Source organism: Cardiocondyla obscurior, linkage group LG02, assembly GCF_019399895.1.
Source record: "Cardiocondyla obscurior isolate alpha-2009 linkage group LG02, Cobs3.1, whole genome shotgun sequence".
Lineage (NCBI taxonomy): Eukaryota > Metazoa > Arthropoda > Insecta > Hymenoptera > Formicidae > Cardiocondyla > Cardiocondyla obscurior.
In genome coordinates, this window is record NC_091865.1 from 10332460 (window position 1) to 10347273 (window position 14814).

At 37.9% G+C, this 14814-nt stretch overlaps 1 long non-coding RNA gene across 1 annotated transcript in view; it reads right to left on the bottom strand.

Annotated features, from left to right (window-relative positions):
- Positions 1–2885: 2885 nt before the first annotated feature.
- The window catches only part of LOC139113444 (uncharacterized), a 33397-nt gene continuing 21468 nt past the window's right edge, over positions 2886–14814 (bottom strand). Inside the window, exon 3 of the long non-coding RNA XR_011547692.1 lies at positions 2886–5566. This is a non-coding gene — a long non-coding RNA (uncharacterized lncRNA). The remainder of the gene's footprint in view (positions 5567–14814) is intronic.

The window sequence follows — 14814 nt, forward strand, 5'->3', positions numbered from 1 at the left end:
TCCCTCGGAGGAGGTTACTTTTCAATTTACGACATATATTACCGCAGCTTTTTCGACGCCGCCATACGTTAACTTAACTGTGGGTTATAAATCAGGCGCGATTCTTTAGCTTTTACAGTGAAGATTTACGAGCGTCAGGATTCGATCTTGATCGCGATGTTACTGATCAATTTAATTAACGATTGATTATCGGCATTTAATCCACCGTCGCTTTAAAGTCGACAAAAAGCTTTTTTATGAATTAAATAGATTATTTAATAACATGCCAATAAATAAAAAAATATATAAATGTGGAATTCCCGATTTTTCCCAGAAATTCTCAAAGCTCTTTCTATTTATTAATCCAAGTCTATCTTTCGAAACAGTACACAAAGACTAAACGAGAGAAAAAGAGAACTGTACAAATATGTTTATAAAGTAAGAACTCTTTTTGTTTTATGATGGTGCATAGTAACGGCTGCCGAGGTAACGATTTTCTTCCATCGCGGATATACTTTGTTTTCTTAGGATGCAGCCTGATCAGAACAGAAGTTACGAACTACTTTATTGTAAAGTTTCCGACTAGGATAACGATCAGTTAGTAACGCCAGGACTCTCTTTTATTACAGGATTTATAAAGTAAGATGTTACATCAGCGAAAATGCAAAGACAAGAAAATCACTTCGCGGCGCTTTATCCTATATTTCGCGCATGTTCATTCGAGCATAATTTTATTTCGACAAAATTGACATTTTTCACAGAAGACTACGGCAAAATATAAATTTTGAAATTTTTCACAATCGAGCCAAGAGTTTAATTAGTTTTATTCAGAATTAGAGGTAACTTTTTCTTTTATATTTTGCATTAAGAACAAATAATTATTCTAAAATAAATAAAATATGAATTATTAATGAATAAAATCTACCACAAAAAAAATGGTTTTCGTTATTTAAACAAAATTTTAAATAGACATTTTTTAATATAAAATGAGTATTGTTTAATAAGAACTGTAACTTGAGAATTTGTTACATCATGCAACAATATATAAAATGTATAATCAGGATGAACGTGCAAAAACAGCTGACTTTTACGTGTGTTCGGAACAAAGGAGTACAAAGTTTTTTTTTTCTTTTTTTTTTCGAAAGGGCGTTTTATGAGACTAGTTCTTTAGGAAGTTCGATCACAATGGCGTGCCATTATCAACATGCTTCAAAGGCCAATCGAGACTTCGGCTTATCGCTTGTTACCAGCTTAACTCGTTTTCATTTCGCTTTTATAGCGTCGGTTTTTTCGTTATCAAAAATATCTACATGATAAATTTTAGTCCACTTGTAAATCAATATTACAAAAAAAAAGAAAAAAAAAATTACAACTATATCATTATACGTAACTAGAAAATGAAACGAGATTATCTTAATATACTTTAAATATTTCTGCAATTCCCTTCATTGTAATTTCCAAATAATATGTAATTTCGACGACACGTTACGCTCCTCTAATTTCAGCCTGAGAAGTGGCTCTTATCATAATTATTCGTACCCATACGTCGTTTCTTTGTTTTACTAAAACTACCCCTGGATTCGAATGACATTTCAATTAACTCGCAGTTGCGAATCCACCGCCGGCGACGTTTTCAATGCGATGAAAAGTAAAGTCGCGGGGGACGAGGGGTCGGTTTATAAATCCCGCAATGCCATCTCATTGCGAGGCGTGCATTCACTCTCGCGAGTGCATTTCTATCGTTACGCGCAACTACCACCGCGCGCGGGGAACGGATTTAATCCGCTGGATGTTTGGCAACGCTACCCATCCCCCGCTCGTCCCATAAAACACTTTTATCCAATACGTATCCAAAAGATTTCCATAAATTTGCGCGCGGTTCTCCGGCGCGTCCGCGATAAAGCATCGCGGGCCGAGGTCGGAAATGCGCCATGAAAATATTCCGCGGTGACGTCTCGGAGGGAGGCTGACATCACGGATGGCCGACTCGCGCGGAGTTCTGACGGATTTTGTTTTTCGCGACAAAGAAGTTGCTGCTTTCCTTTACTTTTTCGATACGATCACGGTTCGTTTATCCGAAAGAGAAGAAGGGGATCGCTCGAGTTACTTTGCAAACCCCTTTCTCTCCTCCTGAGAAAAGAACGGCCGAACCTCTCTCGATTACGTGCGGTCGGCCGTAGTGAAACTTTCGGAGACCTGATGCAAAAACCAACGGATGGATTGTAACGGACAAAGAATCGAGGTTGAATTATTGCAGAAATGTTAAACAGCCTGCTGGCTGAAGCAAAAGTGGTATTTGGTTTTAGCAAACGCAAGAAAATATGTCGCATTTAATGAGCTTTCTTATAGCAAAGACTGTTAATCATTCATTTTAATCTTGTTGAGTTTATTTAGCTTTTAAATTACTTCTAAGCAATTACTTCAGCAACGCACAGATAGCTTCTGCCTGTAAAAACCTTACTTTCACGTTTTAACCTCTTTACGTTTTTTAATGAACATTTTTATATTTATTCTTAAAAGTCTAAATAAAAAAAAATATAATAATATGTATAAAAATATTTCGCTGTTATGCAACATTTTAATCGTATGTATAATATTATCACAATTTTAAAGATTTAAAAAAATAAAATAAAAAAAATTATCAATAAAAAGTGTTGTGTGATAAATGGAAACGGTCACAATGTATCAAAGACGTTCTTGTTCTTTTATGTTGGCATGAATCGATCACGCTGACTCCGTAAGAGAGCAGCGCTTCTTCGTTCCAAATTAAAAATGACCTTCCGACTGGACAAGTTGCGAGCTATCTTTAAAACTTGCATTGAAACTCCACTGGATATATTTATGGAAGCTAGTCTCTGGGAGAAGAACGACTTTATTTCTCGGATTTTTCGCGTGCGCCAGTCGCGGGATCGAGGTAAAGCGAAGTATACGCAACGATATCGGAAAAATGGGCTACTGCATGAAAGGACTGAGCGGATAACGATAAAGGAACAAGCGAAAAGAAGTAAAATAAGGAAGAGTTCTTTCTCGCGCGATGTCACCGAGGTGTGCTCGGTGCTTTCGTAGCGAACAGTAAATTCTTGAGTGACGATAATTTTGCTATGCCCTATCCACCGCTCTTCTCTCGTTGTTGCCGGATAACATTAGAGCTTTGGTTCTTTGCCAAGATACATCTGCCAGCACTCACCATTTCATAGATATGTTCATACACGCGCACGATAATCCGAAAAATGTGAAAACGTAATAATAATAACAAAATTTATAAAAAATTTCGATCAATTTTATTTTAATAAATATTTTATGCAACCAATAATTATTTGTTAAAGACTTTTATGGCACCTTTTTAAAAGCACCGACGGATTTTTATAGATAAAAATCACGTAAGGTAGTAAAGATAAAAATTATTTTGCTAAATAAAAAGATTAAATAAATTTCTTTCTGTTTCTTTTCTTTTCGTATCCTATTTTTTTTTTTTTTTTTTTTGTACCTACTCTTTTCTTTCTCTTTGATACTACGTGAGGCTTTACACGGTAGAAAATCGATTGTCGGTCTATTCGGGTTCCGTTTCCGCCGTGTTGCACACCTTCCCTTTACGGCCGCTGCGTATATCGCGAAAGACGCATTTTATTCGTGGGGACCACCGTTACGCTCGTTTTGCGGACACACATCGTCGAAATTAAATTCCTTTTTCTCCTGCCACCTTCTTTCCTCCTCGCCGACGACTCCTGCGATGCCGATTTCGTCGGACTTTTCTAAAGGATAGCTTATCTGCCCTGAACAAGTATCTGAACAATCATAAATACGCAGCGAGTCACTTATTTAATTTTCCCTTCCCCTCTTTTTTTTCTAATTCACTTTGGTTCCTTCATTCTTTCCCTCCTTACATCTGTTTTCTCTCATTCTACACAAGAAATAATTATCTAACGAGACCATAATGCTTGTAATATGAAGCGTTTTCCTCTGATATTGTTGGAGAATAAAATTTAAACTCCCATAATACTCCTAGCTCTACCGCTGCGAAATACGGCAAACGATTGTACTCAATTTTCGGGGGTAAGTGTTTAACTTCTTAATACAGTCCCGTGCAAAACTAGTCTATTATTATTTTTATCTTCTACGCAATTTGGGAAAATTCTTATTTTTACGTTCCTTCTCTATTCCTACCAGCTTACCAAACGTCTTTTAGTAGTACGGAATTAAAATATATTTTATAATAATATAATTCTGGCAGTGCTAATTATAAGTTTTTTTTTTTTTTTAATAATTAAATATTATTTTAACTACTTTAGTACGTGTCATGGTGCATTCTACAATATTCTCTGCATATTTATCGCATTTTTGTATCGCGGAAGTTTTACTCGAAAGAAAAATGTTTCCATACGTATCGAACGCATCTGTGCAAATTATTTAAGAACAATTTATTTAATTCCGATATGGCTGATGTAATCGATATTGTTACCCCGTATATCAGATGGATTTTCTTGTACCGATAGCGGAGGGCACGTAGATTTATAGTACGTTTTTATCGTATTTCAACTTAACTGCTACACATACATTTCGACGTCAACGCAAGTACGTTAAAGTCACGAACACGAGATTCTTCTTACCACCATTTTGCCTCGGTAGCTATTCTACAGTTTCTCCCGTTATTGTGTGCAGTTACTTATTTTCTCCCGAGCGCGAAGAAAACGGCCGTTGGGCAACTCGCGATTTCGTAGATTCGCATTTATCACACGTCCTACAAGATGGCGAATCTACATCCTGCGGAATTGTTTTCCGATATTACTGTTCAATGATCTCCGAAAATGATAAGGGATCACCAGCTGTTGTCATAGACGTGAAAAGACTGCATGCCCATAAACGGGGTTTGTACCCCCCCTATCTCCCCCCCATCCCTCTTTTCTTTTTTGCCTTTCGGAAAAATAGATTATCGATTACGTTGTGCTTTTCGGCTGGCGTTGACAGCAACCGTCGCCCGAAGTGGAGTAAAGCCTAGCAATTTTAATGAAAAGTTTCTTTATTGGTATTTGGATCGAAAACGTCGTGACGGCGCAATCAAAACGCACCGCGGGCATTTTTATTTCGTATCGGGGGAAAAATGCACGAGATCAGAATGCCAAGCAGCCCCCGCCGTTCGCGGTATGAGAAAAGCGAGAGCCGGGAGAAAAATAGAATTTCATTATTGTGTAAAGCTGCACTCGGGCAAAGTCGTGCTTCCATAAAATTTCATCTGTGTTTACGCCGGCACACTGCATTCTATTAAATTGAAACCGTCATTCGCGCAACGAGTACGCTCGTATTCTTACATATGCGAATGGAGAGTTTTATCCTCCTTTGAATTTGTCCGTCTTTTGCGCATTCAAAGTACACGTACCATCCGGTCTCTATTTCAATTAACATTTCTTTTTATTAATCCTTGGACTGTATATTATTTTAAGCGGCTTATATGCACACGTAAACGCATTAAGTAGATTTGTTAATGTCTGTTTTATTAGCTTTTTATAAGTATAATTTGTAATACTAGAAGAAATCATGCGACTTACCAATCTGCATGAGCTTCAGCGGAGTGGTAGAGTTTTGACGGTAACTGTAACATAAAATGCAAAATATTAATGTAGAGATGCTGGTATATCAATTAATAAAGTTAATAGAAAAAGTAAATTATTTTAAATAATTATTTTATTTAAAGAATTAATTAACGTAAGTATTCACGATACATAAACGCAATTAATATTCAATTAGATAAATAGTGCTTTCAATCTATGATCAACACGTGATGATACCGTCGTCACGAGATGCCCCAGTGAAAAGTTCTTCCGCCTGCAGATGTTACTTCGAATCTCATACCTTTCCCCTATCCATTTCACGTCCGCGTTTCTCGTCGCCTCAGTTACGACAGAAGGAAAGAGTCGTAGAAGAAGCGAAGAGTGAATATCGGAATATGTGATTCGATGAAGCCCGAGCGTGCGGCGGCGGCGTCGTCGGCGGCGGTGGCTGCTGGCGCGAGGGTTGCATTACCATTTTGGCCGTTGGCCAAACCCAGTCTCCGAACTCGGAGAATCTCCGATAAAAGATAAGCCCTTGCCTCCTGCTCGCGGTTAAATTCAGACGGCACACCCGGTAGATAAACATACCCGGGGGAAGCCAGTCCCCGCGCCAAACCTCCACCACCCGCCGACTTCACCTCCCGGCCGCTAAGGCCGCATCGGGGATTTCCGTAGATTTACAAGCCGAAATTTCCTTATCGCAATCAACCGGCTATATGTTTCTTCTGGCGGCCCTAAGAAACGAAATCGAAAGGAAGGGGAGTTATTAATCTTGCAGTAATATCGCTCGCGGAGCTCCGCCGTGAGCGTTCTCTCTCTCTCTCTCTCTTTCTCTTTTCCTCGAACCTACGTCAGTATAATTCGTGTGCGCGTTGAAAGTACTGTTCAGTGAAATCGGAATTTCGTGAAGAAACTTAAATTAAAACTTTTCCCGTGAAATAATATATTGAGGTACTTCCGAAGCGTATCAAGGTTCACATAATAGATTTTAATTTATTTTTCAAAAGGTAGAACAATTGTTTAATCTATTCACCGAATAAAGTAATTAAATATATCATCGCTTTTATACTTAAGTGTTCCAACAAGAAAATGATTTCTTTTTCTTTTTTCCCTATTTTTTTTTTTTTTTTTTTAATTTATATTTGTGAATGCAAAATTGAATAGTAAGGCAGCTAAATGCAGGTAAATGCAGATAGTAAATGCAAGCAAATACAGGTAATGGAGAGACCAAAGGTCTAACAATACAGCAAAGGTAATATAGAAGGCTAACTATTCATGAGTATTACAATTGTATTGAATAGTAACTACTGATGCAGGTAACAGCTAAACTAAACCTGAACTACTAACGCGCGTCATGATCTAAATGAACTATTTAGATGGTTTCAAGGGAGTCGGAATATATTGCAAAATTCATGCAGTTGTAAAAGTCTATTACTTAAATTTTCTAAATCTCTTACGCGTAAACTTTAATTCCTTTTATACGACTGTTTAATTAAAAAAAAAATGTTCCAACATTGAAAATGCTTTTGTTTAAATTCAGGTAATATCATTTTTATCGTTTCACAAACTTTTTCGAACGCGAGTTTTTACGACATCTTACGCCACAGTGTAAGTGTGAATGCACATATTGCGCCGTATTCCATTGCGAATCATTTCAGTGAGCTGTAACGTCAGATAGATAGCATTGCTTTTTCCAGAAGACGCAAAAAGGCGAATGTTGTTACATCGTCAGTCACGTAGATCTATAAGCTGACATCAAACAGTAGATCTGAACAGTCCCGTGACAGACACGAAGCGAATGCTACGTGATCCTTTTATCAGCATTTCAATTGTTATGAGTTTCGTTGGATTGAAAAATAGTAATAGAATTCTCGTTACATCTCTGATCGATATATTTCTTTTCTCTTTTTAAGATTTCTTTTAAATATTATTTTTATAAACTTTTATGTTGTTAAAGTCTAGCAAAAGATTATTTTTTGCTCGCTCGTGCCCCGACGAAAAATTTGCCATTATAGGAAAAAGGATAAAGCATTATATTCGTGAATTTAAATAAGTGTTATGCTTCAATAATGGAAATCCCGCTTAAACGTACGGAAACTTTTCGTGTTCCTCAGAGGGAACTGGCACCATTTGAGGTTCGTAACGAGCCTTGGCAGCAGAATTGTCGCGATCACAATGCAAAGGCGAAATCGTACGGGAAAAGTCCCTTTATCAAAGCTATAGAAGGTGTTTCAGCGCATTAAGGTTGGCCCACGCCGTATTATCACTTTCAATTTATTCTTCTTTCCACTTCGGTACGATTTTACGAGCGCGGTGTGAAATCGAAGCGCGGTTATCTACTGCAATAGATAAATGGCAAATGCCGCCGATAAAACTTCGGAGGAATGTTTATCGAATAGATTGATATTTCGATAGTCGTCAATAATGCAAGAAAAGAAATATGCAAATGTTATTAAATGAAATTTGATAAATTAATTTGTTCGAAGTTTATACGTGATTTTATTTTCTAAATTGATATGAATTTAAAGAAATATATCTCTGAAAAGTATACTTGGCGCTTTCCTTCGAATATTTCTTTTAGACAGATGCATATATTTCATCTCTAAAGATTATGTTCGTTTTTCAAGGGAAAATTCGCTGTACATGTGGGATTTAAATGCGATTTGGACCAATGTCGGACTGTTTCTCTTCGAGCAGACTTTGATCCGCAAATACGCCTGACAGGCTCGCAAGCCTTCAAATTACAGTGGGAAAAGCGTTCTCCAATTCGATGGGATGCTTGCACCTGGTTGATGATTGATCCCTACCAAGCCATTCATTTAATAAATTAAATTACGTAGGACTGACAGCAAAATCAATCATAAGCTTTTGGTTAGTGATCAATTTTATAACGGCGTAAAAATTAAAATATATTAACCCGTCAAAATGCCAGTTATATGTGTTGAACAATAAAAATTAAATCTGCATTATAAATAAATGTGTATACTATATGTAAATAAATTTATGTCAAATAAAATTTAATACGTAAATAATAATTTTACGAAATAACTAGCACGTAAAAATTTATTAATCTGTTACTTTAGCAAATATTAATTTTACTTATTTTAAGCGCATTAAAATGGCAAAAAAAAAAAAAAATTAAAAAATAGAAAAATTAAAAATCCAAAAGTTTGGCTGCTGTACTCTCGTTCGTACGTATATTATCACGCTATTGACAGGCAATGATAAAAGTGTTTTCGCGTACTCGGCAAAGTGAAGAACGATCGAGTTCGCTAAAATCCCATCGAAATCCCCAACGGCAACGGTAAAATGGCAAAACGAAATGACATAGCGGACATTTCACGTCGTTTGGATTACAAAGTTTACATGGCACTCCGGCGCAAAGTGACTGCTTCACTTTATTACACACGCCTACAGAGCGTAATGCGTTGTCGTGCGTTTCTCTCCTTGTTCGCGGTGAGAAGTCTTTCAGTTTCTCTCACGACATCAGAACGCCTGCACGGCTTTGTTACCCCGTCGGAAGATTAACGAGGTCTCACGCAAGGGAGGGTCTGTTTATTCGCTGCACACGAAGCTGATGGCAGTGTAACGAGACGTGTTCACCACATAAGATTGAGCCTTCCGAGGAGCGACGGGAAAGCGGTCGCGTGGGTAAGATGAAGCGCGTGTCAGGTCAGCTTGCGCGAATTACCGGAAGTCGCGGGGTAGCTTTTACGTGTTTCTCGTTTAATCGCGGACTTGACAATTTTTTTTTTTTTTTTTTTTTTTTTAACACCGCGAGTGCACGACACTTGCATTTGGATGTGCTCCTATACACGTTACGAATAATCCCCTCGCGTTTAGAAACTAGTTCTATAGGTATTTTAACCGAGGTTGTTAAATACATTCGCAAAATGTAAAACGGAAATGGGGAAAAAAAAAGTGACTGGTACAATATTAAATGAATAATTGAGTAACTTGAAGCGTGATTATGTTACGTTATATATTCGATAGAAATATTCAAACTCTCTGCATTGTGAAATTCTATGGGTTGCGAAACTGTTCATTTTACAATGTGACAGTGTTCTATTTCTTCAAGCTGTGATATTCGTTACATCAATGTAACATTAATACTATTCGTTAATAATAGTTGGGAATTTTAATATTAGTTATGTTGCAAAGGCAAATATTTGTACGAAAATTCTAAATATAAAACACATAAATTGTACGCGCGATAACATATTTCTTAATTCCGTATTTCTTGCTCCCGTTTGCCAATGGAATTTCGGAGCAACTGGCAATTGCATGTTAACGTGTCAGAAGAAAGAATATACGTCGCCAACTGCAATGCAAAATGCATCAGCGATACAAATCGCAGTGTTTCCCCCCTTTCATCTGAATTTCGCCTCGTGCGAGGTTATTCGCAGCTCGCATACAAAGATCTATCTCTCAATCTAAAATTCGTCGCGTTTAGATGCGCCTCCGGAGTTCAGGGTATGATACAGTATCTCGTGTGTGCCATACGTTGCCTGGATTTGCAAAGAGAGAAAGAAACAGAGAGAAAGAAAGAGAGAGAGTGAGAGACGGGGAGTCATGTGGACGCTCGTGTGACACTGCTGTCTCGTATCGAGAAAAATTACCATATCATGCAAATCCGGGCACGAGCCCAAAACACCTCCGGTTTGGTGCAATGGCTACGGGGCACGGGCAGTGGCGGGTGGCACGTTCGGATAAAAGTTGATAGAGCGTAACGCATTTGTGCTGCCAACACGCAATTCCGGCCGACCGAAACAACAGCGAAGAGACGGCCCCTTCTGCTTTGTGCTTTCGCGCGATAGATCGCCCGAAAAATGGCATGCCCGACGGGATGCGAGGGAAACGATCGCCTCTAATGGAAGCCCTCCCGCACCCTGCATCAACGATTTTTGCGCCAATATTGATACGTCCGCTAAACGCGCAGTTTATAGCCCATAGTCGAGGCAGACTCGTGTACGAACGTATCAGGTAATATGAACCGCTGTAAACGATATGCAGGTTGTTCTGAAAGAGCGGGCTATATCCGACAATATGTTTCGTTTATGCTGTTCCATATTCTTCTTCATTTTTTTTTTTTTTTTTTTTTTTTTTACGTAGACTAATAATCAGATCTTACAAACGCGCTACAAGAATTTTCATTTTCAGCGATTATATTCGCATTTAAATATATTAATTTTTATAAATAGTTATTAAGCCGACAAATTCTATGTACAAAAAATTTTTACTTTTTTTTTTTCTTAAAAATGTTATTTATCAATCATGCGATGTAATGCATTTTTTAATAAAACTTTACAGTATGTTCTTACGTTTGATCAATTCTTTCTACATTACCTATACTCACGATAATCGGCAGATAAAGCGGAAAATACTTTAATGCACTTTTCTGAAATCTCGAGATGCGAGACGTACAAGATACAAGAGATATACGCGATGTGGCAAGGAATAAAAATGTATCTGGAATGCGTGTCGATTTATATAACGTGCATCCTGCAGCGTAAACATTATCTCTACGTGGTCTCACGTGTGCCATTCCGCGACACGTACATCGATAGCATTTTCCTCGAAGCCATTATTGTTGGATCTTCGCCTCATCTCGAAGTGGCTCGTCCATTATTGAAAGAACAATAGCCCGCGGCTGCGAGAGAAGTCGGAGAAAACGTAGACGCATCTCAGGAAGACGAGCCACTCCTGGGTTTGGAGCACCCTTGGTGATCGTTTCGATTCTTGATCGCTCGTTACTTGTATTCTCGGCAAACCCAGAAAGTATATACGTAAGATACACATCAATAACTCGGAGGGGAATGCTTTGGTATCCCCGAAGGAATAAACATCATCTACGTGTACAATTACAAATATACAGCGAGCGTTTGCGAGATCAATGTACAGTGTAACGATGTAATGAATTATTAATAAAAATAAAAAGAAACGAACCATCCATCCATATAAATCCATTGATAAAATAGAATTAATAATTCAAAATATTGTAACAGAAAATTTATCAATTTTTGCGTGATAATCTTGTGGCGAATGAAAAATTATTGGTGAATTTTTTTTACTATTTGGTATCTTAATAATAATAATAATAAAATTTAATTTGTGTAACTGCTCTCTATCGTAATAAAGTGTATAACATCGTAAAGACTTCTTCAAACAAATGAGCATATTGTCGCTATTTAATGCGCATAATAATTGTAATTATCAAGCCAATTTCATAGTTATGCTCGCATTTACTCGGCACTTCCTCCCTTTAGAGATACTCAATGCCGTGACAGTTAATACCCGCTATTGATCTCTCTAGCTGGGGTTCGTAATCGGCCATTATCAACGTTAGTACTTCGTCCGTGCGCTTCCGGTTTCCAGCAAACTCGAGTGGATTTACAGGATGGTGGATTGCACCGACGTGTTTTCCACGAAAATAAAATCCGGTTTAAACCGCAAGTCGTTGTCGTGGGTGGCCGCAGCCGGGGGTACTTGTCGTTCAGAAAGTGGAGATCAAGTAACGATGCATTCCACCTCGTTGACGGAAATTACACCGGTCAGTACACGTCGGTCCAATTACGGCGAATGGGGTGCGGTAATTGGGGGAGGGATGTGGGTTGGAGGCTGAGTCGTAATCGGATTACACTTTGAGAGTACCGTAATCCAAAGTCTCTCTCTCTCTCTCTCTTCCCCCCCCCCCTTCGGTCTCTCGCAAACAATTAAATTTCGCGGTATTGGCTATATCTCTGGCAATTCTCCAGGACATACGAGGCACCTCCTTTACGCGGCCATTTGACTTTTATGACGCAGCACTCGGGAGGGCGGAATCGTGAGGTTGAATTCAACGAGGTAGGATAAGCAAACCAATATTTCGCGCGACTGTGCTGGTTACAGAAGGTACCGAGATTACAAAGCACTGACCTAGCAATCCTTCGCTTCTACCTGTTTCTGGTGTATCCAGATTATACTGAGTAACGGAGAGAACATCTTTGAGAATAAAAGGCACGAGGTAAAAGAAGCGGAGAAAAAGAGATAAAACAATGTAGGTTAAATGGTAAAGAATCTGAGATAACGATTGCAAAAACAATTGGATATTGTAATATTACGTATTAAATAAAGATTGAGATTACCTGGCTTTATGAATTTTTAGTTAAATTATAAAAATCCAGCAAATTAGAACGATATTACTTCCTACCATCTTAAAAAAAAAAAATGAAAAGAAAAAGGTAACGAGTTTGCCACAAAAATATGCATATTAAAGATGCATATTAACTACTTCAAGTATAAATACATCTATCGCATGAAATATAGCGTGAGGAAGCAGCATCTTTTAAATAAATCCATTCATTACGCCCATTTACGGCTGCACGAACGTACAGTATTCTACAACTGATTTATATTGGGAAAGGAAATGTGTAATGCTTCAAATAAATAAAGAGGTAAATGCAATCTGAATTACAAATGCCGTTGAAAGTAAGTTCGTCCGAGTGAGATACTTCGTCGAATACAAAAGCACGAATACGACGTACGCGAAATAAAATCTAAGCGTCCGTCTCTTTCTCCCGCGATAAATTCTGTTGCGCCCTTCGGGAATGAAAAGGGTTCGTCGTTTGGCTATGACATACTAGTAAAGCCTTGCCCGTCGAAAGGATTGGCGTGAACCTGGACATGTCGGGCGTATATTTCCGCATCAAAACCGTGAACGGCGTCGTATCGAAAGATCGAGAGCACCGTGAAGAGAAAGAACTCTATGTTATGTACATAGGTACGAACATCTGGTACGATTCGCGAGTTAACAATGGTCGAATAAATTCCCGGCGATATTTTCAATCCTGCACCGGGATAGCTCGTCGGAGGATCCCAAACGGAATTCTCGCAACATGAAAAGTCACACAACGGCAACAGAAACGCTTGACGTTACATACAATGGCGAAAGGATTTACATAAGAACAGGAGCTTAAAGCATAAAACGATCCCGATCTGTGAGATGCAGCGCTGCACCATGTGTATTACATCTTTATTTCTGCTATTGGTAGATAAAGAAAAAAAAAAAAAAGAAATGCACACGAGTATTTCTAAAAAAAAGTTCGACATTCGGTAAAAGAATATTGTTTTTTTTTTTTTATTATTATTTAAAACGCATTTAAATAATTATTAATAATGTAGTTGTCTTCTGCCGTTGCATACATTTAAAAAAAAATCAAAGATAATTTTGTATCAATATCTTTACAACATTAATAATTCCAAAACTTATGATTTTATTTCTCTTTAACTTAAATATTACACAGAAATGTAATAATTTAGTAACGATTCTATTTTAGTGCGATTCTATTCCGTGATATTATTGCGCCGTTCCGTTCCACGCGTTACGCATTATCGCTATCAAAACGCTATTAAGCACCGAGGCTTATGTTTTTATGTAAATCTCTGCGCGCGATTCCTGTTGCATTAGGAACCGTCTTCGATCGGCAAGTCGATGGCTGTCAACTCAAAGCTAGTTCTAGTAACCCGATTCATGCAAATTACCCGAATTGAATATCGGGATTAAATCCGAGTCGGCTATCTCCGTATAACGGAAGTTCCCAAGCGGTAACTTGGTCTCAGAGATCTCGGTGGTTCCTTCCGCGAGATAGTCCTTCGCTCGCGGATCGAATCCCGACGATCTTATCCGCGACGTACACTCTTCGAACCGGCTCCGTAATGAGCGTTAAATCTAATTTGCTAGCACGAATAAACTGATAATAAACTAATAGAAATAAATCACGAAATAAGTCGAGCTTAGGCCAGTGATCTTAAGCTTAATCTTCGGTGTGAGATAAAGCTCCCTTTATCTTACTCAGCTTCAATATTCCTAAAACTAACCGCCGTGATTATCCTAAAAACAACTAGTTGCTCGAATTCATTGTTCCAAAATCTGATTTCAATTTTATTTGTTATTTAATTTTTACCGGCGCAAGCGCATACCTCTCGTTTAAAAATTGATTTTCCTCCGGCTTCTTTTTCCCCCTTTCCCCATATTTTTATCCCATATTATTTGATACGTGCAGCTAAAACAGGAACTAATTAAGCTAATTACTTCTGCGGTAATTAAAATTTTCAGAGTATTATTACGTTACATAAAAATATACAGCTTTATATTGGAACCGTTGCTTTTATTATTGCCCGTCTTAAAATTGTTTTCCTTAACTTTCTCTTATTCGTATTCTTGAATATTTTATTCACAAAATAAAATACAAATGAGGTAAGTATTTCAAAGACAATTCCTAATTAGAGCCGTTTTGAATAACCGTAACTG